At 33.4% G+C, this 17,870-nt stretch overlaps 1 long non-coding RNA gene and 1 pseudogene across 1 annotated transcript in view; both read left to right on the top strand.

Annotated features, from left to right (window-relative positions):
* Positions 1-14,196, top strand: part of LOC141489731 (uncharacterized) — a 164,438-nt gene extending 150,242 nt beyond the window's left edge. Inside the window, exon 3 of the long non-coding RNA XR_012468975.1 lies at positions 14,121-14,196. This is a non-coding gene — a long non-coding RNA (uncharacterized LOC141489731). The remainder of the gene's footprint in view (positions 1-14,120) is intronic.
* Positions 12,922-13,311, top strand: LOC141489730 (small ribosomal subunit protein uS8-like; annotated as a pseudogene).
* Positions 14,197-17,870: the final 3,674 nt, after the last annotated feature.

Below are 17,870 nucleotides of genomic sequence, written 5' to 3'. Positions count from 1 at the left end.
ATGATGTTCTCCATCTCTTCCTTGATCATAAACTGCTTCCCTTTCCATAGATCTGACAGGTAAACTACTCCTTGATCTTCAGGTTTGTTTATAAGTTTTTGTGTCCAAATTCTGTATACATTTTGATCTTATCTTGGTACAGAGTGTGAGGTGTTGGTCTAATCTAAGTTTCTTCCATACTGACTACCAGTTTTCCCAACAGCTTTTATCAAAGAGAGAGTTTTTATCCCAATAGTTGTACTCTTTGGGTTTATCAAACAGCAGATTACTATAATCATTTCCTGCTATTGCACCTAATTTTTTCCACTGATCTACCACTCTATTTCTTAGTCATTACAAGTTTTGATGACTGATGCTTTATAATATGATTTTAGATCTGTTAAGGCTAAGCCACCTTCTTTTTCACTTTTTTCATTGAATCCCTGGAAATTCTTGACTTTTTATTTCTCTTTATGAATTTACTTACAACTTTTTTCTAACTTATTAAAGTAATTTTTGTAATTTTGATTGGTAGGGCACTAAACAAATAATTTAATTTTGGTAGAATTGTCATTTTATTATGTTAATTTGGCCTATCCATGAGCAATTAATGTTTGCCTACTTTTTTAAATCTGATTTTTTGTGTGTGAGAAGTGTTTTGCAATTCTCTTCAAAAAGTTTTTGAGTCTGCCTTGGCAGATAGATTTCCAGGCATTTTATATTGTCTGAGGTTACTTTGAATGGAATTTCTCTTTTCTAGCTCTTTCTGCTGTATCTTACTAGTCATATATAGAAATGTCATGGATTTATGAGGATTTATTTTATATCCTGTGGCTTTGCTAAAGTTGCTAATTTTTTCTAGTAAGGTTTTAGATGATTTTTGGGGATTCTCTAGGGATACCATCATGTCATCTGCAAAGAGTGAGAGTTTTATCTATTCCTTCCCAATTCTAATTCCTTCAATTTCTTTTTCTTCTCTTATGGCTGAGGTTAACACTTCTAATACGACATTGAATAGTAGTGGTGATAATGGGAAACCTTGTTTCACCCTGATCTTATTGGGAATGCCTCTAGCCTATCCCTAATGCATATAATGCTTGTTGATGATTTCAAATAGATACTGCTTATTATTCTAAGGAACAAGCCATTTATTCCTACCCTCACTAGTGTTTTTAGTAGGAATGGATGCTGTATTTAGTCAAAAGCTTTTTCAGCTATAGAACACTTTTCAAACAAATGAAGTTAGGTCTAAATAATTAGAAAAATATTATAGGTTAAGTCAATATAATACAACTTACAATTCTATCTAAATTCTCTACTTATTGAATGCCATACGAGCCAAACTTCAGCAAGTTTCTCTGGTAAAGATCTCATTTCTCAAATATATATCTATCTATATCTATATCTATATCTATATCTATATCTATATCTATATCTATATCTATATCTATATCTATATCTATATCTATATCTATATCTATATCTATATCTATATCTATATCTATATCTAATCTCTCTCTCTATATATATATAGAGAGAGAACTGATAAATTTATAAGATTGTTTCATTTTCCAACTGATAAATGGTAAAAGGATATAAATAGGCAGTTTTCAAAAGAAGAAATCATAGTTGTCCCTAATCATATGAAAAAATACTCTAAATCAAATGATTAGAAAAATGCAAATTGAAACACCTCCTGAGATACTTTTTCATGTCAATTAGATTAACTAATGTCAGAAAAGGAAAATGACAAATATTTGAAAGGATATGGAAAAAATTAGAATATTAATGCACTGTTAAAGTTGTGAACTGATCCAACTATTCTGGAGAACAATTTTGAACTATGTCCAAAAGACTGTAAAACTGCATGCCTTTTTTGACCCAGCAATATTATAACTAGCTCTATATCCTGAAGAGATTTTTAAAAAAGAAGAAGCAACTATATATGCAAAAATATTTATAGCAACTCTTTTTTTGTGCTGGCAAAGAATTGGAAGTTGAGGAGATGCCCATCAGCTGGGGAATGGTTGAACAAGTTGTGGTTGATGTTTATGAGGGAATACTGCTGTGCTATAAGAAATGATGAGAAAGTGCTTTCAGAAAAACCTGAAAAGACTTACAGGAATAGTGTATGATGATTAACTTTGAATGATTTAACTACTATCAGTAATACAATGATCCAAAAAATTTCTGAAGGATTTAGAAAAATGTTATTCATTTTGGGAGGTAAGTAGTATAAATATTGTGGAAGTAATTATCGATATAGATTGAAATTTGTTGACTGCTCTGTAAACTACATTATAGTTCGCCGAGTTTATCTCCTTTTTAAGGAAGAGCTCAAGTAATGTTCTCTTTTTTACATATTAGGAATTTGAAACTCAGGGAAGTTAAATGACTTGCAAGATTGCTAAAGTAATGTCAGAGTTTCTCTCCTTTATCAGCTCCAGTCCTCCCCCTTGTGTCCTTCAGCTTTGCTGTTAGTCTTCAATGAATAGTGCTCTGATTTTCTTTAGGAACTTAACATTAATTAGTTTTGTAAAATGAATATTTACTTTGAAGTCAAAAGAAAAGCAAACATACAAATGTTGTCCCAAACCACAACACCTCAGGGAATCACTTGCCCTTATCCCATTTTAGTCTCCAGGGAGATTAGGTTTATTTTTTACCTAATAATAATAATAATAATGGTCCCACTGTGTTCATGCATGTAGAGCAAGACTGTCTCCTTGAACTGATTTCCAAAGGACACTTGTTTCTTGGGAGATGCTGGGAAACAGAGGCAACAGTCTCCCTTCTTCTAAAAACAAAAGAATTAATGTCAAATTATGCAAAAACCCTAAGCCCTATATTCTCAGGACTACATAGCAGTCTTTGTAGTGAGAGCCCAATGTTTCTCCCTTTATAACAATTCTCTCCTCAAACACCATTATTGAAAGAATCCGAAAGATTGATTAAGTGTACAGCTGAAGGCTATAAATGACAAAGAGATTAGACTTACTCAGGAATTTTGGAAGATATCACAAGTTTGATATTACAGATAATTTCTCCACCTAACCATGTGGTTAGCAGATTAGAAGCAGTTACAGTATAATCTACAAATACTCCACCATCTTCCTTAACTTCATTGTGATTGTTGCAGACATAGCACTAAAAAAATCTCCACATAGGAATTTTGCATTTGTTAACAAATTGAAATATGCTGCAGATTTACCGGTCCCCATTTTATTCGTATGGTTATCATAGACCTTGCATTCAGTAGATACTTAATAAATACTTTTAGCCCTTTATTACTGTAAAGCACACTGACAATTTGCCAGTCATCACATAGTTTTGGGGTTGTCCTCAACTTATTTCTTGTACTCTCTGCAGATATCCAGTGTTGTCAATCTTGTCATTTCATCTTTCTCATCACATACAGACACAGATATACATACACATACATGCTCATATACAGTATATACATACATGAATCCATACACAAATATATGTGTACAAATATGTATATACCCCCCTCTCCCCACTCACACAGCTACCATTTTTGCCCAGACCCTCATCTCACTTTTGCCAGTCTTCTAAATGATCTTCTCATCTTCAATTGCCCTCCCCTTTCAAACCAAATTCCACTAAACAACCAGAGTAATTTTTGTAAATGAAAAGTCTGACTCAATAAAGTCCAATGATTCATTGATCCTACTTCCAGGCTCAAATATAAAGTTTTCAATTTGGCATTTAAAAAATCTAATACAACCTTGGCTCTTTCTACCTTTCTCTTCTTCATTTACTCAATTCCCCTATAGAGATACTACAACTCAGCCACACTGACTTTGCTGGATCTAGTAAGAGAACTCTGTTTTGCAATTCTATGAATTTTCACTGATTGTACCTCATGCCTGGAATATTCTTTCCCCTCATATCTACCTCCTGGCTTCTTTCAAGTCTCAGCATAATAAAAAGACCTTCTTTAGGAGGCCTTTTTAGTTCTCCTTTCCCAAAGACTAGTCCTTTCCCTCTGAAGAACCTTTTACTTGCATGTTATTATCTTGTATTGCTTCCCCCCAAAAAAGGTGAATTATATGAGATAAGGATTATGTATTTATCTTCATATCTATAGAACTAATCACAGAACCCGGAATATTTATAAGTCTTGAATAGCTGACTTCTTTTATTTCTTTTCTTCCTCTTGAGTTGAAGGCAACTGTCCTTTTCTCAATGGTTAGCATAGTGCTAGCAATATAAAAGGACAAAATATGTGTGTGTGTGTGTGTGTGTATGTGTGTGCATTAGTATATATATATATATATATATATATATATATATATATATATATATATATATATATATATATATATATATTCTGCTGGCAGACTGACTGCTACAAAATATAGTGAAAGAGAGATGGCTTGGAATAGAGGAACTAAGACCATTCTTGGAGCCAGAGGAACAGGGTTAGAGTCAGGATTTTACTGCTTCAGAGTCAGAGAATCTCAGTCTTCAACTCTGTCTACTGACTTCTCTGGCTTCAGTTTCAATTAAATGACCATATTTTATAGGAACCCTTTACCAATGATAATTTTTAAAAAAAATTATCTATTTATTTTTTCTATATGCACATGTATATTTTTAAATTACAAAATTTCCTTCTATCCTCCCTTCCTACCTCTTTCCCCTTAGCAACAAACAGGTTGGCATTGTACAAACATATTTTTGATAACCATGTTTACATTTTTGGTATGATGAATTAGGACAATAAGAGATAATTGTTTTTTTAGGTTTTTGCAAGGCAAATGGGGTTAAGTGGCTCGCCCAAGGCCACACAGCTAGGTAATTATTAAGTGTCTTGAGACTGAATTTGAAGCCAGTTAGTCCTGACTTCAGGGCCTGTGCTTTATCCACTACGCCACCTAGCTGCCCCAAGAGATAATTTTTTTATGAAGTGATCATTGGATTCTGAATGGTTGGTTTTTCTTGTTTTGTTTTGTTTTTCTTCCTCTGGAGGGCAATAACATTGACCATAACTGGTCTAATACAGTGTCCTAGCTCTCAGAACTACAGAGAGGAGCTGCTTCCATTAAGGTTGAGAATCTCACAATGTTGTTGTTAATGTGTACATTGTTCTCTTGGTTCTGCTTCCTTCATTGAGCATCATATCCTGTAAGTCATTCCATGCTTCTCTAGAGTCTGGGCATTTATGGTTTCATATAAAGCAATAATATTCTATGGCATTCATGTACCAGAACTTCTTTAGCCATTCCCCAATTGATGGGCATCCCCTCAACTTCCAATTCTTTCCCACTACAAAAAGAATTGCTCTGAATATTTTGGAACATGTAGGACATTTCCCATTTTTAAAAACAATTTCTTCTAGGTATAGACTTAGAATTGGAATTACTTGGGTCAAAGTATGAAAACTTTTATTGCTTTTTGAGCAGAGTTCCGTATTGCTCTTCAGAATGGTTGGATCCATTCACAACTCCACCAGCAATGCATCAATGTCCTAATCCTCCCATAACCTCTCCAACATTGATCATTTTTTCTTTTTTCTCCTCTTGGCCAGTCTGATAACTATGAAGTGATACCTCATTGCTGTTTTAATTTACATTTCTCTAATTAATAATGATTCGGATTATTTTATAATATGATTATATATAGCTTAATTTCTTCATTTAAAAATTGTCAGTTCATATCCTTTGACCATTTATCAATTAGGGAATGACTTGTAACTATAAATTTGATGCAATTCCTTTTATATTTTAGAAATGAGACTTTTATCAGAACTCCTAGTTGTGAAGATTATTTCCCAGCTTTCTGTTTTCCTTCTAATTTTGGCAGCATTGATTTTATTAGTGCAAAAACTTTTAATTTAATACAATCAAAAATCATTCATTTTGAAGTTTATAATGTAATCTAATTCTTGTTTGGTCATAAATTTATCCCCTTTCCACAGATCAGAAAGATAATTTCTTGGTCTATTAATTTATCTATGGTGTTGTCCTTTATATAGGGTATGAGATGTGAGTCTCTTCCAAGTTTTTGCCATACTATTTTCCAGTTCTCCCAACAATCTTTGTCAAAATAGAGTTCTTATCCCAGAAACTGATGCCTTTGGGTTTGTCAAATAGTAGATTGTTGTAGTCATTTACTGCAGTTTCTTTTGAACCTATCCTAATCCACTGATCCATTACTCTGTTTCTTAACCAATACCAGGCAGTTTTGATGACTGCCACTTTATACTATAATTTTGGATCTGGTAGAACTAGGCAACCTTCCTTTACATTGTTTTTCATCATTTCCCTTGCTGTTCTTGAACTTTTGTTGCTCCAGATGAATGCTGTTACTATTTTTTTTTAACTCGGTAAAGTAGTTATTCAATAGTTTGATTGGTATGGCACTGAAAAAGTAATTTAATTTGGGTAGAATTGTCATTTTTGTTGTATTAGCTTGATCTAACCATGAGCATTTGATATTTTCCCAATTATTTAGATCTGATTTTATTTGGGTGAGAAGTGCTTTATAATTGTGTTCATACAGTTTCTTGGTTTGTCTTGGGAGAGAGTTGCCCAAGTATTTAATGTTATCTATAGTTAGTTTAAATGGAATTTCTCTTTCTTTCTTGTTCTTGGGCTTTGTTGTCCATATAGAAATACTGATGATTTATGAGGGTTTATTTTATATTCTGCTAATTTGTTGAATTTGTTCATTGTTTCAAGGACTTTTTAAAGATGATTTTCTCAGGTTTTCTAAGTATACCATCATATAGGTTTTCTAAGTATACCATCATATCATTTTCAAAGAGTGAAAGCTTTGCTTCCTCATTGCCAATTTTGATTCTTTCAATTTCTTTTTCTTCTTTCATTGCTACAGTTAGCATTTCTAATACTATACTGAATAGTAATAGTAATAATGGGCATCCTTATTTCACCCCTGATTTTATTGGAAATGCTCTGATGAGTTTATTCCTATAACATATAGCATTTGTTGATGGTTTTAGATAGATACTATTTATATTTGAAAGAAAACTCCATTTATTCCTAAACTTTCCAATGTTTTTAATAGGAATATATGTTGTATTTTATCAAAGCTTTTTCAGTATCTTTTGAGATAATCATATGATTTCTGTTGGTTTTGCTATTGATATGTTCAATTATGTTGAGGGTTTTCCTAATATTAAACCGTCCCTGCCTACCTGGTATAAATCCTACTTGATCTTGGTGTATTATCCTAGTAATGACTTGCTGTGGTCTCATTGCTTAAATTTAATTTAAGATTTTTGCATCAATATTCATTAGGGAGATTGGCCTGTTATTTTATTTGTCTGTTTTGATTCTTCCTGGTTTAGGTATCAGCACCATGTTGGTGTCATAAAAGGAGTTTGGCAGAACACCTTCCTCTATTTTTTTTTTAAATATGGAGAATAGGAATTAATTGCTCCTTAATATTTGGTAGAATTTACTTGGAAATCAATCTGGACCTGGAGACTTTTTTTAAGGCAGTTTCTTCAATTGTCTTTTTACTGAAATGAGATTATTTAAGTAATTTATTTCCTCTTTTGTTAATCTGGGAAATTTGTAAATATTGATAAATTCCACTCAAGTTATTCAAATTATTGGTTTATAGTTCAGGAAAGTAGCTCCAAAAAAATCTCTTAAATTTTTTCCTTATTGGTGGTAAATTCACCTCTTTCATTTCTGATACTGGTAATTTAGTTATCTTCTTTCTTTTTTCAATCATATTAACCAAAGTTTTGTCTATTTTATTGGCTTTTTCATAAAACCAACTCTTAGTTGTATTCATGAGATTAATGGTTTTCTTGCCTTCAGTTTTACTAATCTGTCCCTTGATTTTCAGAATTTCTAACTTAGTGTTTAATTGAAGGTTTTTAATTTGCTCCTTTTCTAGCTTTTATATGAACCCAATTCATTGATCTCTTTCTCTGTTTTATTCATATAGGCATTTACAGATATAGTTTCCCCTCAAAATTGCTTGGTTGTATCCCATAAATCTGGGTATGATGTCTCATTTGTATCATTTTCTTGGATATAGTTATGAATTAGTTCTCTTATTTGCTATTTGATCCACTTATTGTTTAAGATGAAGCTATTTAATTTCCAATTACTTTTTGGTTTATCTTTCCATGATCCTTTATTACATGTTATTTTACTGCATCATGATCTAAGAAGTATGTATTCATTATTTTTTCCTTTCTGCATTTGATTTTTGTGCCCTAGAACATGGTCAGTTTTGATATAAGGTGACATGTACTGTGAGAAAAAGGTGTTTTCTCTTCTATTCCCATTAAGCTTTCTCCAGAGAGATATATCATATCTAAGTTTTCTAAGGTTTCATTTACCTTCTTAACTATCTTATTGCTTATTTTGTGGTTAGATTTATCTAGTTCTGAGAGGAAGATTGAGGTCCCCCATTATTAAACTTTTGTTGTCTATGTCTCCTTATAATTCATTCAGCTTTTCCTCTGGGAATTTGGATCCTATACCACTAGGTGCATACATGTTTAGTAATGATATAGCTTCATAACCAATGGTGTCTTTTAATAAGATATAGTTTCTAGGTGGCTAGGTTGCACAGTGGATAGAGCACAGGCCCTGGAGTCAGAAGTACCTGAATTCAAATCCAGCCTCAAACACTTAATAATTATGTAGCTGTGTGGCCTTGGGAAAGCCAATTAACCCCATTGCCTTGCAAAAAAAAGGAAAAAAAAATAAGATGTACTTTCATTTCTTATCCCTTTTAATGAGATTGATTTTTGCTTCTACTTTATCTGAGATTAGGATGACTACCCCAGATTTTTTTTTTTAACTTCAGCTGAGGCATAATATATTTTGCTCTAACCTTTTACCTTTATCCTGTGTGTATTTCTCTGCTTCAAGTGTGTTTCTTGTAAACAGCATATTGTAGGATTCTGGCTTTTAATCCATTCTGCTATCCACTTCTGTTTTATGGGACAGTTCTTCCCATTTACATTTACAGTTAAGGTTACTAATTGTATTTTCTTCCATGCTATCTTTCTCCATTTATATTTTCCTCTTTCCTTTTCTCTTATTCCTCCTAATCAAAATTTTACTTTTCTTCTAAAAATTTAACTTTCAGTTTATTTTCACTCATTCTTTTGCCTTCCCATTTATCAGTCCCTTCTTCCCTTATCTTTCCCTTTCCAAGTCTCCCCTTTCCCTGTAGATTAAGGTAAAATTTAAACTCAAGTGGGAATGTATCTTATTCCCTCTCTGGGCTAAATCTATTGAATAAAATTTACTCAGCATTCACAATCTCCCTTCTTTCCCTCTAAAATTATAAATGTTTGTGCCTCTTCCAATGATATTATTTATCACTCTAGTACTATTAATCAGATCTCATCAATCACAGTTTTATTGCTTGATAAGCTCATATTGTTATCAAGGTATTATCACAGATTGTTTGCTTTATTGCTTGATAATCATCATTGTCTCAAATTATATCAAAGTATAATTATAATCACTTTTTACCTTACCCACTTTTCAAGTATCTTTCAAGCTCACACAATCTTCCTCATGAGCCAAAGTAGCATCCAAAACTATATCATCTCTTGAACTATTTGTGCCCCTCCCCCATGCCTATTTTCTTTCACACTTTTTCTCCTCCATCCCCCTCCTCCCAGGGTATTGTGATCCCAGGTCCTTTGCTCTCCATTATAGGATATTCCAGGTCTTCTTATCCTTCATTGTTGAGACTTATAGGTTCTGGGGGAGTTTGATTGTGTTTCCTTTGTATTTGAATTGGTTTCTTTTTGCTGTTTACAATATCCTCTCCTTAATTTGAGAGTTCTGGAATTTGGCTATAACAGACCTAGGAGTTTTCATCCCTGGATCTCTTTCTGGAGGGGTTCTGTGTATTCTTTCAAAGGTTATATTGTATTCTTGTTGTAGAAAATATGGTCAATTTTCCTTTATAATTTTCTGCATGATGTTTTCCAGGTTCATTTTTTGATCTAGGCTTTCTCGTAGTCTGATGATTGGTAGATTGTCTCTCCTGGGTCTATTTTCCAGGACATGTGTTTTTCTTTTTTTCTTTTTCTTTTTCTTTTTTTTGCAAGGCAAATGGAGTTAAGTGGCTTGCCCAAGGCCACACAGCTAGGTAATTATTAAGTGTCTGAGACCGGATTTGAACCCAGGTACTCCTGACTCCAAGGCGGTGCTTTATCCACTATGCCACCTAGCCGCCCCAATGTGTTTTTCCCTAAAAGGGACTTTACCTTTTCTTCAATTTTTTTCAGACTTTTAATTTTGTGGAATAGAGTCTTGTAGTCTTGTAGATTCATTGGTTTCTATTGGTTCAATTCTAATTTTTAGGGTTTTATTTTCTTCAATTACCTTTTGTGTTTCCTTTTTAAGGGTGTTGAATTCTTTGGTCATTTTTTCATAATTTTCCTGTATGAATAAATCAAAACAATCCATAGTCATATGAAAAATTGCCCCAAATCATTACTTATTAGATAAATGCAATTTAAAGCATCTCTGAAATACAACCTCACACCTCTCAGACTGGCCAATCTGATCAGAAAGGAATGATCAATGTTGGAAGGGATGTGGGAAATCTGGGACACAAATACATTGTTGGTGGAGCTGTGAACTCATCCAACCCTTCTGGGAGAGTAATTTTTGATTATGCCCAAAGGGCAACAAAAATGTGCATACCCTTAACCCAACAATACCACTACTAGGTCTATACCCTGAAGAGATGATAAAAAAGGGTAAAAACATCACTTGTACAAAAAAATATTTATAGCAGTTCTGTTTGTGGTGGCAAAAAATTGGAAATTAAGTGAATGTCCATCAATTGGGGAATGGCTTAACAAACTGTGGTGTATGTATGTCATGGAATACTATTGTTCTATAAGAAACCAGGAGGGTTGGGAATTCAGGGAAGCCTGGAGAGGTTTGCATGAACTGATGCTGAGTGAGATAAGAAGAACCAGAAAAACATTGTACACTCTAACAGCAACATGGGGGTGATGATCAACCCTGATGGACTTGCTCATACCTTCAGTGCAACAACCAGGGACAATTTTGAGCTATCTGCAATGGAGAATACCATCTGTATCCAGAGAAAGAATTATGGACTTTGAAAAAAGACCAAAGACTATTATTGCCAAATTAGAAAAAAAAAGCATTATATTATAATGTAATTTTACTATAACATACTTTATATTTCTTCCTTAAGGATATGATTTCTCTGTTATCACATTCAACTGAGATTAATTTATAACATGGAACCAATGTAAACACTAACAATTCCTTCTGTGGGTGTGGGAGGGAGGGAAGCAAGAATGGGGAAAATTGTAAAACTCAAAGTAAATAAAATCTTTCTTTAATAAAATAATTTTCCTGCATGACTTTCATTTTTTCCCATTTTTCTTCTTCCTCTCTTCTTTGGTTTTTAAATTATTTTTGAAACTCTTCAATGACTTTTTCCATTTTAGTCCAATTTATAGACTATTTTGATAATTTCCCTGTGAGTGCTTTCTTCTTCAGACATGGCATTGTTATCATTGTCCTCTGAAAAGTAGTTCTCTATAATGAGTTCTCTTTTAAATTTTATGCTCCTCTTTGTTATTTTAACTCTGCTCCTGGGGTATAGGGAGTATAGATCCAAGCTTTTTTTTTTTTTTATTTTTTTGCTGCTGCTGCGGTCTGATCCCTGTCTTGTTGTTGAACAAGATGTTGCCTATGCAATCTGGGCCTTGCCTTTGCAGAAGTTTATTTCCTCCTTATGTCTAGGTTCTGACTTAGTGATGATTTGTTCATGACCCAGTGCTGTCTTTTACCCTGGTATTCCCAGGATTCAGACTTTGTTTGGGGTTGAGATCCTCCTGGCTGTCTTGTTGTCTAGCTGCCAGGTCCTCTGCTCTTGTCAAGCTGTTGGGACCTTTGCTTGCCCTGTGGCTAAAAGTCTCCAGCTGACTTTCCCTGCTCTCCTGCCTCCTGAACTTTACTTCCCCTTCCCCCCCCCCCCCCAAAGAGACAGACCTTCGCTGAAGATCCTCTATGATGTCTAGTGCTGAAAACTTCTTTGAATTTTCTCTTTTTCTTGGTGGTATCTTTAGTTTGAATGTCAGTTCAGAGAGTTCATTTATCTTTGGTAGAGAAAAGCTCCGGGAGCATTTTAGTTTCACACCATCATCTTGGTTCTACCCTGGAAGTCATCTTCCTAATCATTCTTTGTTTTGGGTGGGTGTTTAAAAGGCAATGGAGTTAAGTGACTTGTCCAAAATCACACAGCTAGGTAATTATTTAGTGTCTGAGGCCAAATTTGAACTCAGGTTCTCCTGACTCCAGGGCTAATGCTTTATCTATTGTGCCACCTAGTTGCCCCCAACCATTCTTAATTCTAATACTTTTCCTCTGTAAATCATTTCCTGTTTATCAAATATATAGCTTGCTTATGTGTGTTTATTTACATATTACCTCCCCAAGTGGAATGTAAACCCCTTGAAAATAGGGACTGTATTATACCTTTTTTACATCCCTGATACTTAGTACAATGTTTAATATAGTGTTTAATAAATGTTTATTGATTGATAGATAATTAGAAGAAACCTCAGAAAATATCTAATAAGTCCAATCCTATACCTACATAGGAACTTCTTTGAAAATAGACTTTAAATGATTACAAAAATGGAACCATATAATTATAATGGCCAAATTTGCCTCTGAAGAGATGAGAAGATATATGTCTCACCCTTTTTCTTGGACGAAGATGACTATGGATGTGGAATATTACTTAGAGCATTAGACAATTGTTGAATTAGTTTTGATAAATTGCTTTTTAAAAAACTTTTATGCTTTCCCCTTTTGTTACAATTAATAACTTTCTGAGAAAAGGATGGTAATTCTTCCCATATCTCTTCACGCTCACCCATCCCATCCTCTTTCTGCTTGCAGTGATGCCACCATGGTGCACATGAATGTCCTGGCAGATGCTCTCAAAAGCATCAACAATGCAGAAAAGTGAGGAACGCCAGGTTCTCATTAGGCCATGCTCTAAAGTAATTGTCTGATTCTTAACTGTGATGACAAAGCATGGTTACATTGGTGAATTTGAGATCATTGATGATCAAAGAGCAGGAAAAATTGTTGTGAACTTCACGAGCAGATTAAACAAGTGTGGCATAATCAGCCCCAGATTTGATGTTCATTTGAAAGATCTGGAAAAGTGGCAGAATAATCTGCTACCACCAATCAGTTTGGGTTCATTGTGCTTACAACCTCAGCTGGCATCATGGACCATGAGGAAGCAAGAGGAAAACACATAGGAGGAAAAATATTGGAATTGTTTTTCTAATGGTGTAAAACATATATACAAATAAAATGCTCCAGTGGGGGTGTGTGAAAAGGATGGTAAAGGAATTGTTTTGATAAAGAAGGTGATGCAGAAATAAGTTATAAATAAAAATTAGCAAAAAAAAAAGGAAATACAAGTAGAATGATCATCAAACCTTTGCCTGCAGATCTCCTTTAAGAAGAAATTTACTTAGGGGCGGCTAGGTGGCGTAGTGGATAAAGCACCAGCCTTGGCTTGGAGTCAGGAGTACCTGGGTTTAAATCGGGTCTCAGACACTTAATAATTACCTAGCTGTGTGGCCTTGGGCAAGTCACTGAACCCCATTTGCCTTGCAAAAATCTAAAAAAACAAAAAAAGAAGAAATCTACTACTTCCTAAGGCAACCCATTCCACTTTTGGATGAATATAATTTTTATGAAATTTTAAAATAGTTTGTGAAATATATGGAATATGTGAATAAGCAAGACTCTGAAAGTAACTAGATCTTTTCAGTTATAAAATGGGGATAATATTACACTAGCTTCTGCATAGAGTAGCTATGACAGGAAGGGTATTTTATAAACCTTAACATTTTAGAGAAAAGAAAACTGTTATTAATACAACTATTCTAAGGGAACAATTGTGCCTCATTTGCTAAGTTATCTGTCATTGTGTTGCTTTTCACCCCCTGAAGATGAAATAAACAACTTTATAAATGCGTATTTGATAATTGTACAAAGAAAGAGTCATTTTAGGTACCTGAAAATTTGTCTAAATAATTGTAAATATGCAGGTTTTGCATATTAATATAATTGTCTGTCAATTTTCAGGTAGCACAGACCCTGTGGAAAACAACAATTGCTTCAAAGGTGCCACCAACTGTTTTACTCATAAATTACAATTGGGAGACCTGGTTTTGTATTAAAAAGATCCATTAAACACTATCACATTTTTTATTATTTTACTGGAATGAAAATATAAATCTTAAAGGAAATAAAATCTTAATCATAGAATGTTGGGAAATCTGGAGTTGGCTCTACTGATACTATATGTTTCTATGTCATGTGACTATATAATAACTAGTATTTATGTAGAACATTTACAAATCACTTTACAAACATCATCTCAATTTCATCCTGACAACAACTTTATGAGGTAAGTGTCAATTTTATTCCCATTTTACACATGAGAAAACTAAGATTAAATTGATTTACCTAGGGTCATACAGCCAATAAGAGTGTGAGAAGGATTTCAACTCAGGTGTCCCTGACCCTAATTCCAACATTATATTGATAGAACTTATATCACCTTCCTTTCTAGCCTTTAGAAATAGCAAGATGTAGTAGAGAATGTGTTGGGCTTTAAATTAGGAAGACTTGAATTCAAATTCAACTAGTGATACCAGCTGTGTAACTCTGAACAATCTTTTACATCTTTGTATCATCAAACTCTTAAAATAAATGACCAAAGTTTATGCAATTAAAAATAACCCAACATTATGTAGCAACTGTTAACTCTGAAAATATAATGAGCTCACAGGTTTTATATAAATTGTCAACTCTGAAAAATAAAATGAAACTAAAGTGTTCCTAGAAGTCAAAAAGTCTTCTTTATTCTGTTGGAGAAGTTATACTAGACACATGTGCTGGTGATTGCTCTAAAACCAAGGAGACCCTAGATAGGGAGATTAAGTCTTTGTACAGTTAGTCATGGCGAGATAGGAAACCAAGCAGTAAGGTACAGCCATTGTAATGAGAAAGTAACAGAAACAATGAGATCTGTTTGATTGGTGGAAAAATTCTATTCATGACCAGAACATGCAGGGGTTTCTCCTAGCTTAGGGACCACTTGGATTTGGCTTGAGCCAGTTCTGTAAAGTTGCAGCAGAATTCATCCAGAGGATGATCACAAAGTTTTGTTATGTCAAGCTCAGGGCAAAGTTTGCTTCTTGGGTCTTAGCTCTGGAGAATAGTGTTTTCCTAATAATATAAAGGAGTGAAAAAAAAGAAGGGATGATCTTGGCATGGATATCTTGAAAGTAACTTGAGCAACTGCTTAGTGCAGATCTAATAAGTGAGAAAAAATTTTCATATCTGCCTTGCTAGGATGAGTTCACAATTCTAGTTGATGAAATCAAATTTTTGAGTTCAGTTTGAAGATGAAAAAGATATTTAGTATCTTCAATTTTTGTAATAGATACATGGAATCTTGATTTTAAGAAGCCTATTATAGTGCAAAGGACACTGAGTTTGGAGTTAGAGGAGCTAGGTTTTAATTCTAACTCAGAAATTGCTACTCATGTGACTTTGGTCAAATTACTTCCCCTCTCAGGGACTCTTCTTCATATTTTAAATGAGCTATTTAAATTTTGTTTCCTCTTAAGTTTCCTTCCAAATCTAAATTCTGTGATTTTTATTGATGCTTGTTTCCTAGTCTCCAGGAATTTATATTAGGTTGAGGATAATGAGGATATACAGAAACAGAAGGCATATTTAGATGGAATGATTACAAAAGTGTGTTGAGGGAAATGGGTAGCAATGAGCTTTAGAATAGACTAATCAAATAGCACTCCATCTCCATTGTGTTGCTTTTGTGCTGGCTATATCACACATCTGGAATGCATCGCCTATCTCATCTCTTGCTGTTAAATCCTCATCTTCCTTCAAAATTCATCTCAAGTATCATTTTCTACTTGGAATTTTTATTGATACTCAGTTGATGTCTTTTCTCCAGAATTATCATACATCTATTTTAAATCTATTTCATATATATATATATATATATATATATATATATATTTATGCACATGTTTTCTCTCCTTGGTCTATTGTAAACTCCTCTGGGGCAGGGACCTTTTTTTGTCTTTGTATTCCTAGAACCTAGCATAATGCCTGCTACATATTAATTGCTCATTGATTGAGTGATCAAATGCTAGAACTGGAAGGCAACTTTGAGGTAACATCATCCATGTATAGTTACATAATCTTTGGCTGGACTCTTCACCTCTCCTGATCTGAAAAGGGAAGAGGGTTGAGCAGGTGATTTCTAAGATTCTTTTCAGCTTTACCTATTAATGCTTTATTCTGTGATTCCAGACAAACACATTTATAATATCAGGAGACTATACTAGAAATTCTTTCTGCTGGTCCATGGCACCTGCAATTCAAAGAAATTGTACAATGTGTTTTATAGTGAGATATAGGAGAAGGCAGGGATTTCATTCATAAGGGATAGTGCCTTTAAGGAAAAGCTAGGAATATGTCTTTAATTTGAAGGACAAGGGGAAATTGATGGTGAAATAAAAAAGAGAAGAATGGTAATCATAGAAAATTACTTGTGATATATAACAAAGGATACTTAGTGAGAGGAGAAAAAGGTATAGGAAGGAGTTTAGGTGTGAAATCAGCCTATTAGGAAGAACTTTAACAATAGACACAAAGTTTATGGCAGTCTAAGTGAGGAATCAATATTTTAACAAATGATTTACTAATAAATAAAATGAGATTTTACAAAGAAGTTGGGTTTAAGAATATAAGAGAAATGATTGTTTTTCACAAACTGCAGTGCAATTGAACTGTATTCTCCTTAGACTGCACATAGCAGGCAATCTTTGAATATGAGACCTAACATCCTAATTGTGGAGACCTAAATATCCATCACAACAAAAAAATTGAGCACTGTTTTGGACCTTCTCTTAAAACAGCAGTTTCTTACTTTAAGCAATCCAAATGTTATCAAATTCAAAAACAAAATTTGAAGGAATAGGTTTCTTATCTAACAACAGAGGGATGCTTTTGGAGGCATTTATTTAATTCACCTTATTGGTGCCATGAAGAAAATGCATTATCATTATAGCAACAGCTTTAGTTTTCCACACACTTTAGTTTCCTGATAAGCCCTCCTTTCAGTGGACTGTACTTAATGTACTGTTACAGCCAGTGCTGAGCTAACCTCAGTAAATAATGAATTTAAATCAATTACATTCTGACTACTCTTGTTGTATGAAAAACAGCAACTTTTGAATAATAAATTAAGGTAAGCCTAAAGGTTCATGGGATTAATTCTTTATCATTTTGTAGTTTATAGACTGATTAGATATTTTAAAGATTTTTTATTATGACATTTGTAAAATTATTTTATATCTGATTTTAACCTTGCCTTTCTCTTATTCTTAAAGCACTATATTTTGAAATATACTTCCTGCTTGTCTTTCTTGAGGAAATTAAATTTTAATTAAATGAAAATTTTAGACCATCTGATTAAATGAATGAAATCATGCTAGAAGTAACTCTGTTGCATAAAGAAGTACTACTGAAATTATTAGGAAATTTCAAACAAATTCAAATTTTATTGTTTTAAAATGTCTCTAGTAATCTATATAGGAAAACCCAAGTGGATGAACAATGACTATTATATAGATTATGACAAGAAATTAAGTGAAGAATACATTGATATAGTCCATTAATGGAAATCAGTAGAAGAAAATCATCACAGACAAAATTCAACCATGCTGAGGAGAAGATAGAAGTATACAACAACATAAAGTAATGAAGTCAAAAAAAGAGAATGGATACTTAGAT

This window comes from Macrotis lagotis, chromosome 5 (assembly GCF_037893015.1).
Source record: "Macrotis lagotis isolate mMagLag1 chromosome 5, bilby.v1.9.chrom.fasta, whole genome shotgun sequence".
Classification (NCBI taxonomy): domain Eukaryota; kingdom Metazoa; phylum Chordata; class Mammalia; order Peramelemorphia; family Peramelidae; genus Macrotis; species Macrotis lagotis.
This window is presented reverse-complemented; position numbering and strand designations above follow the sequence as displayed.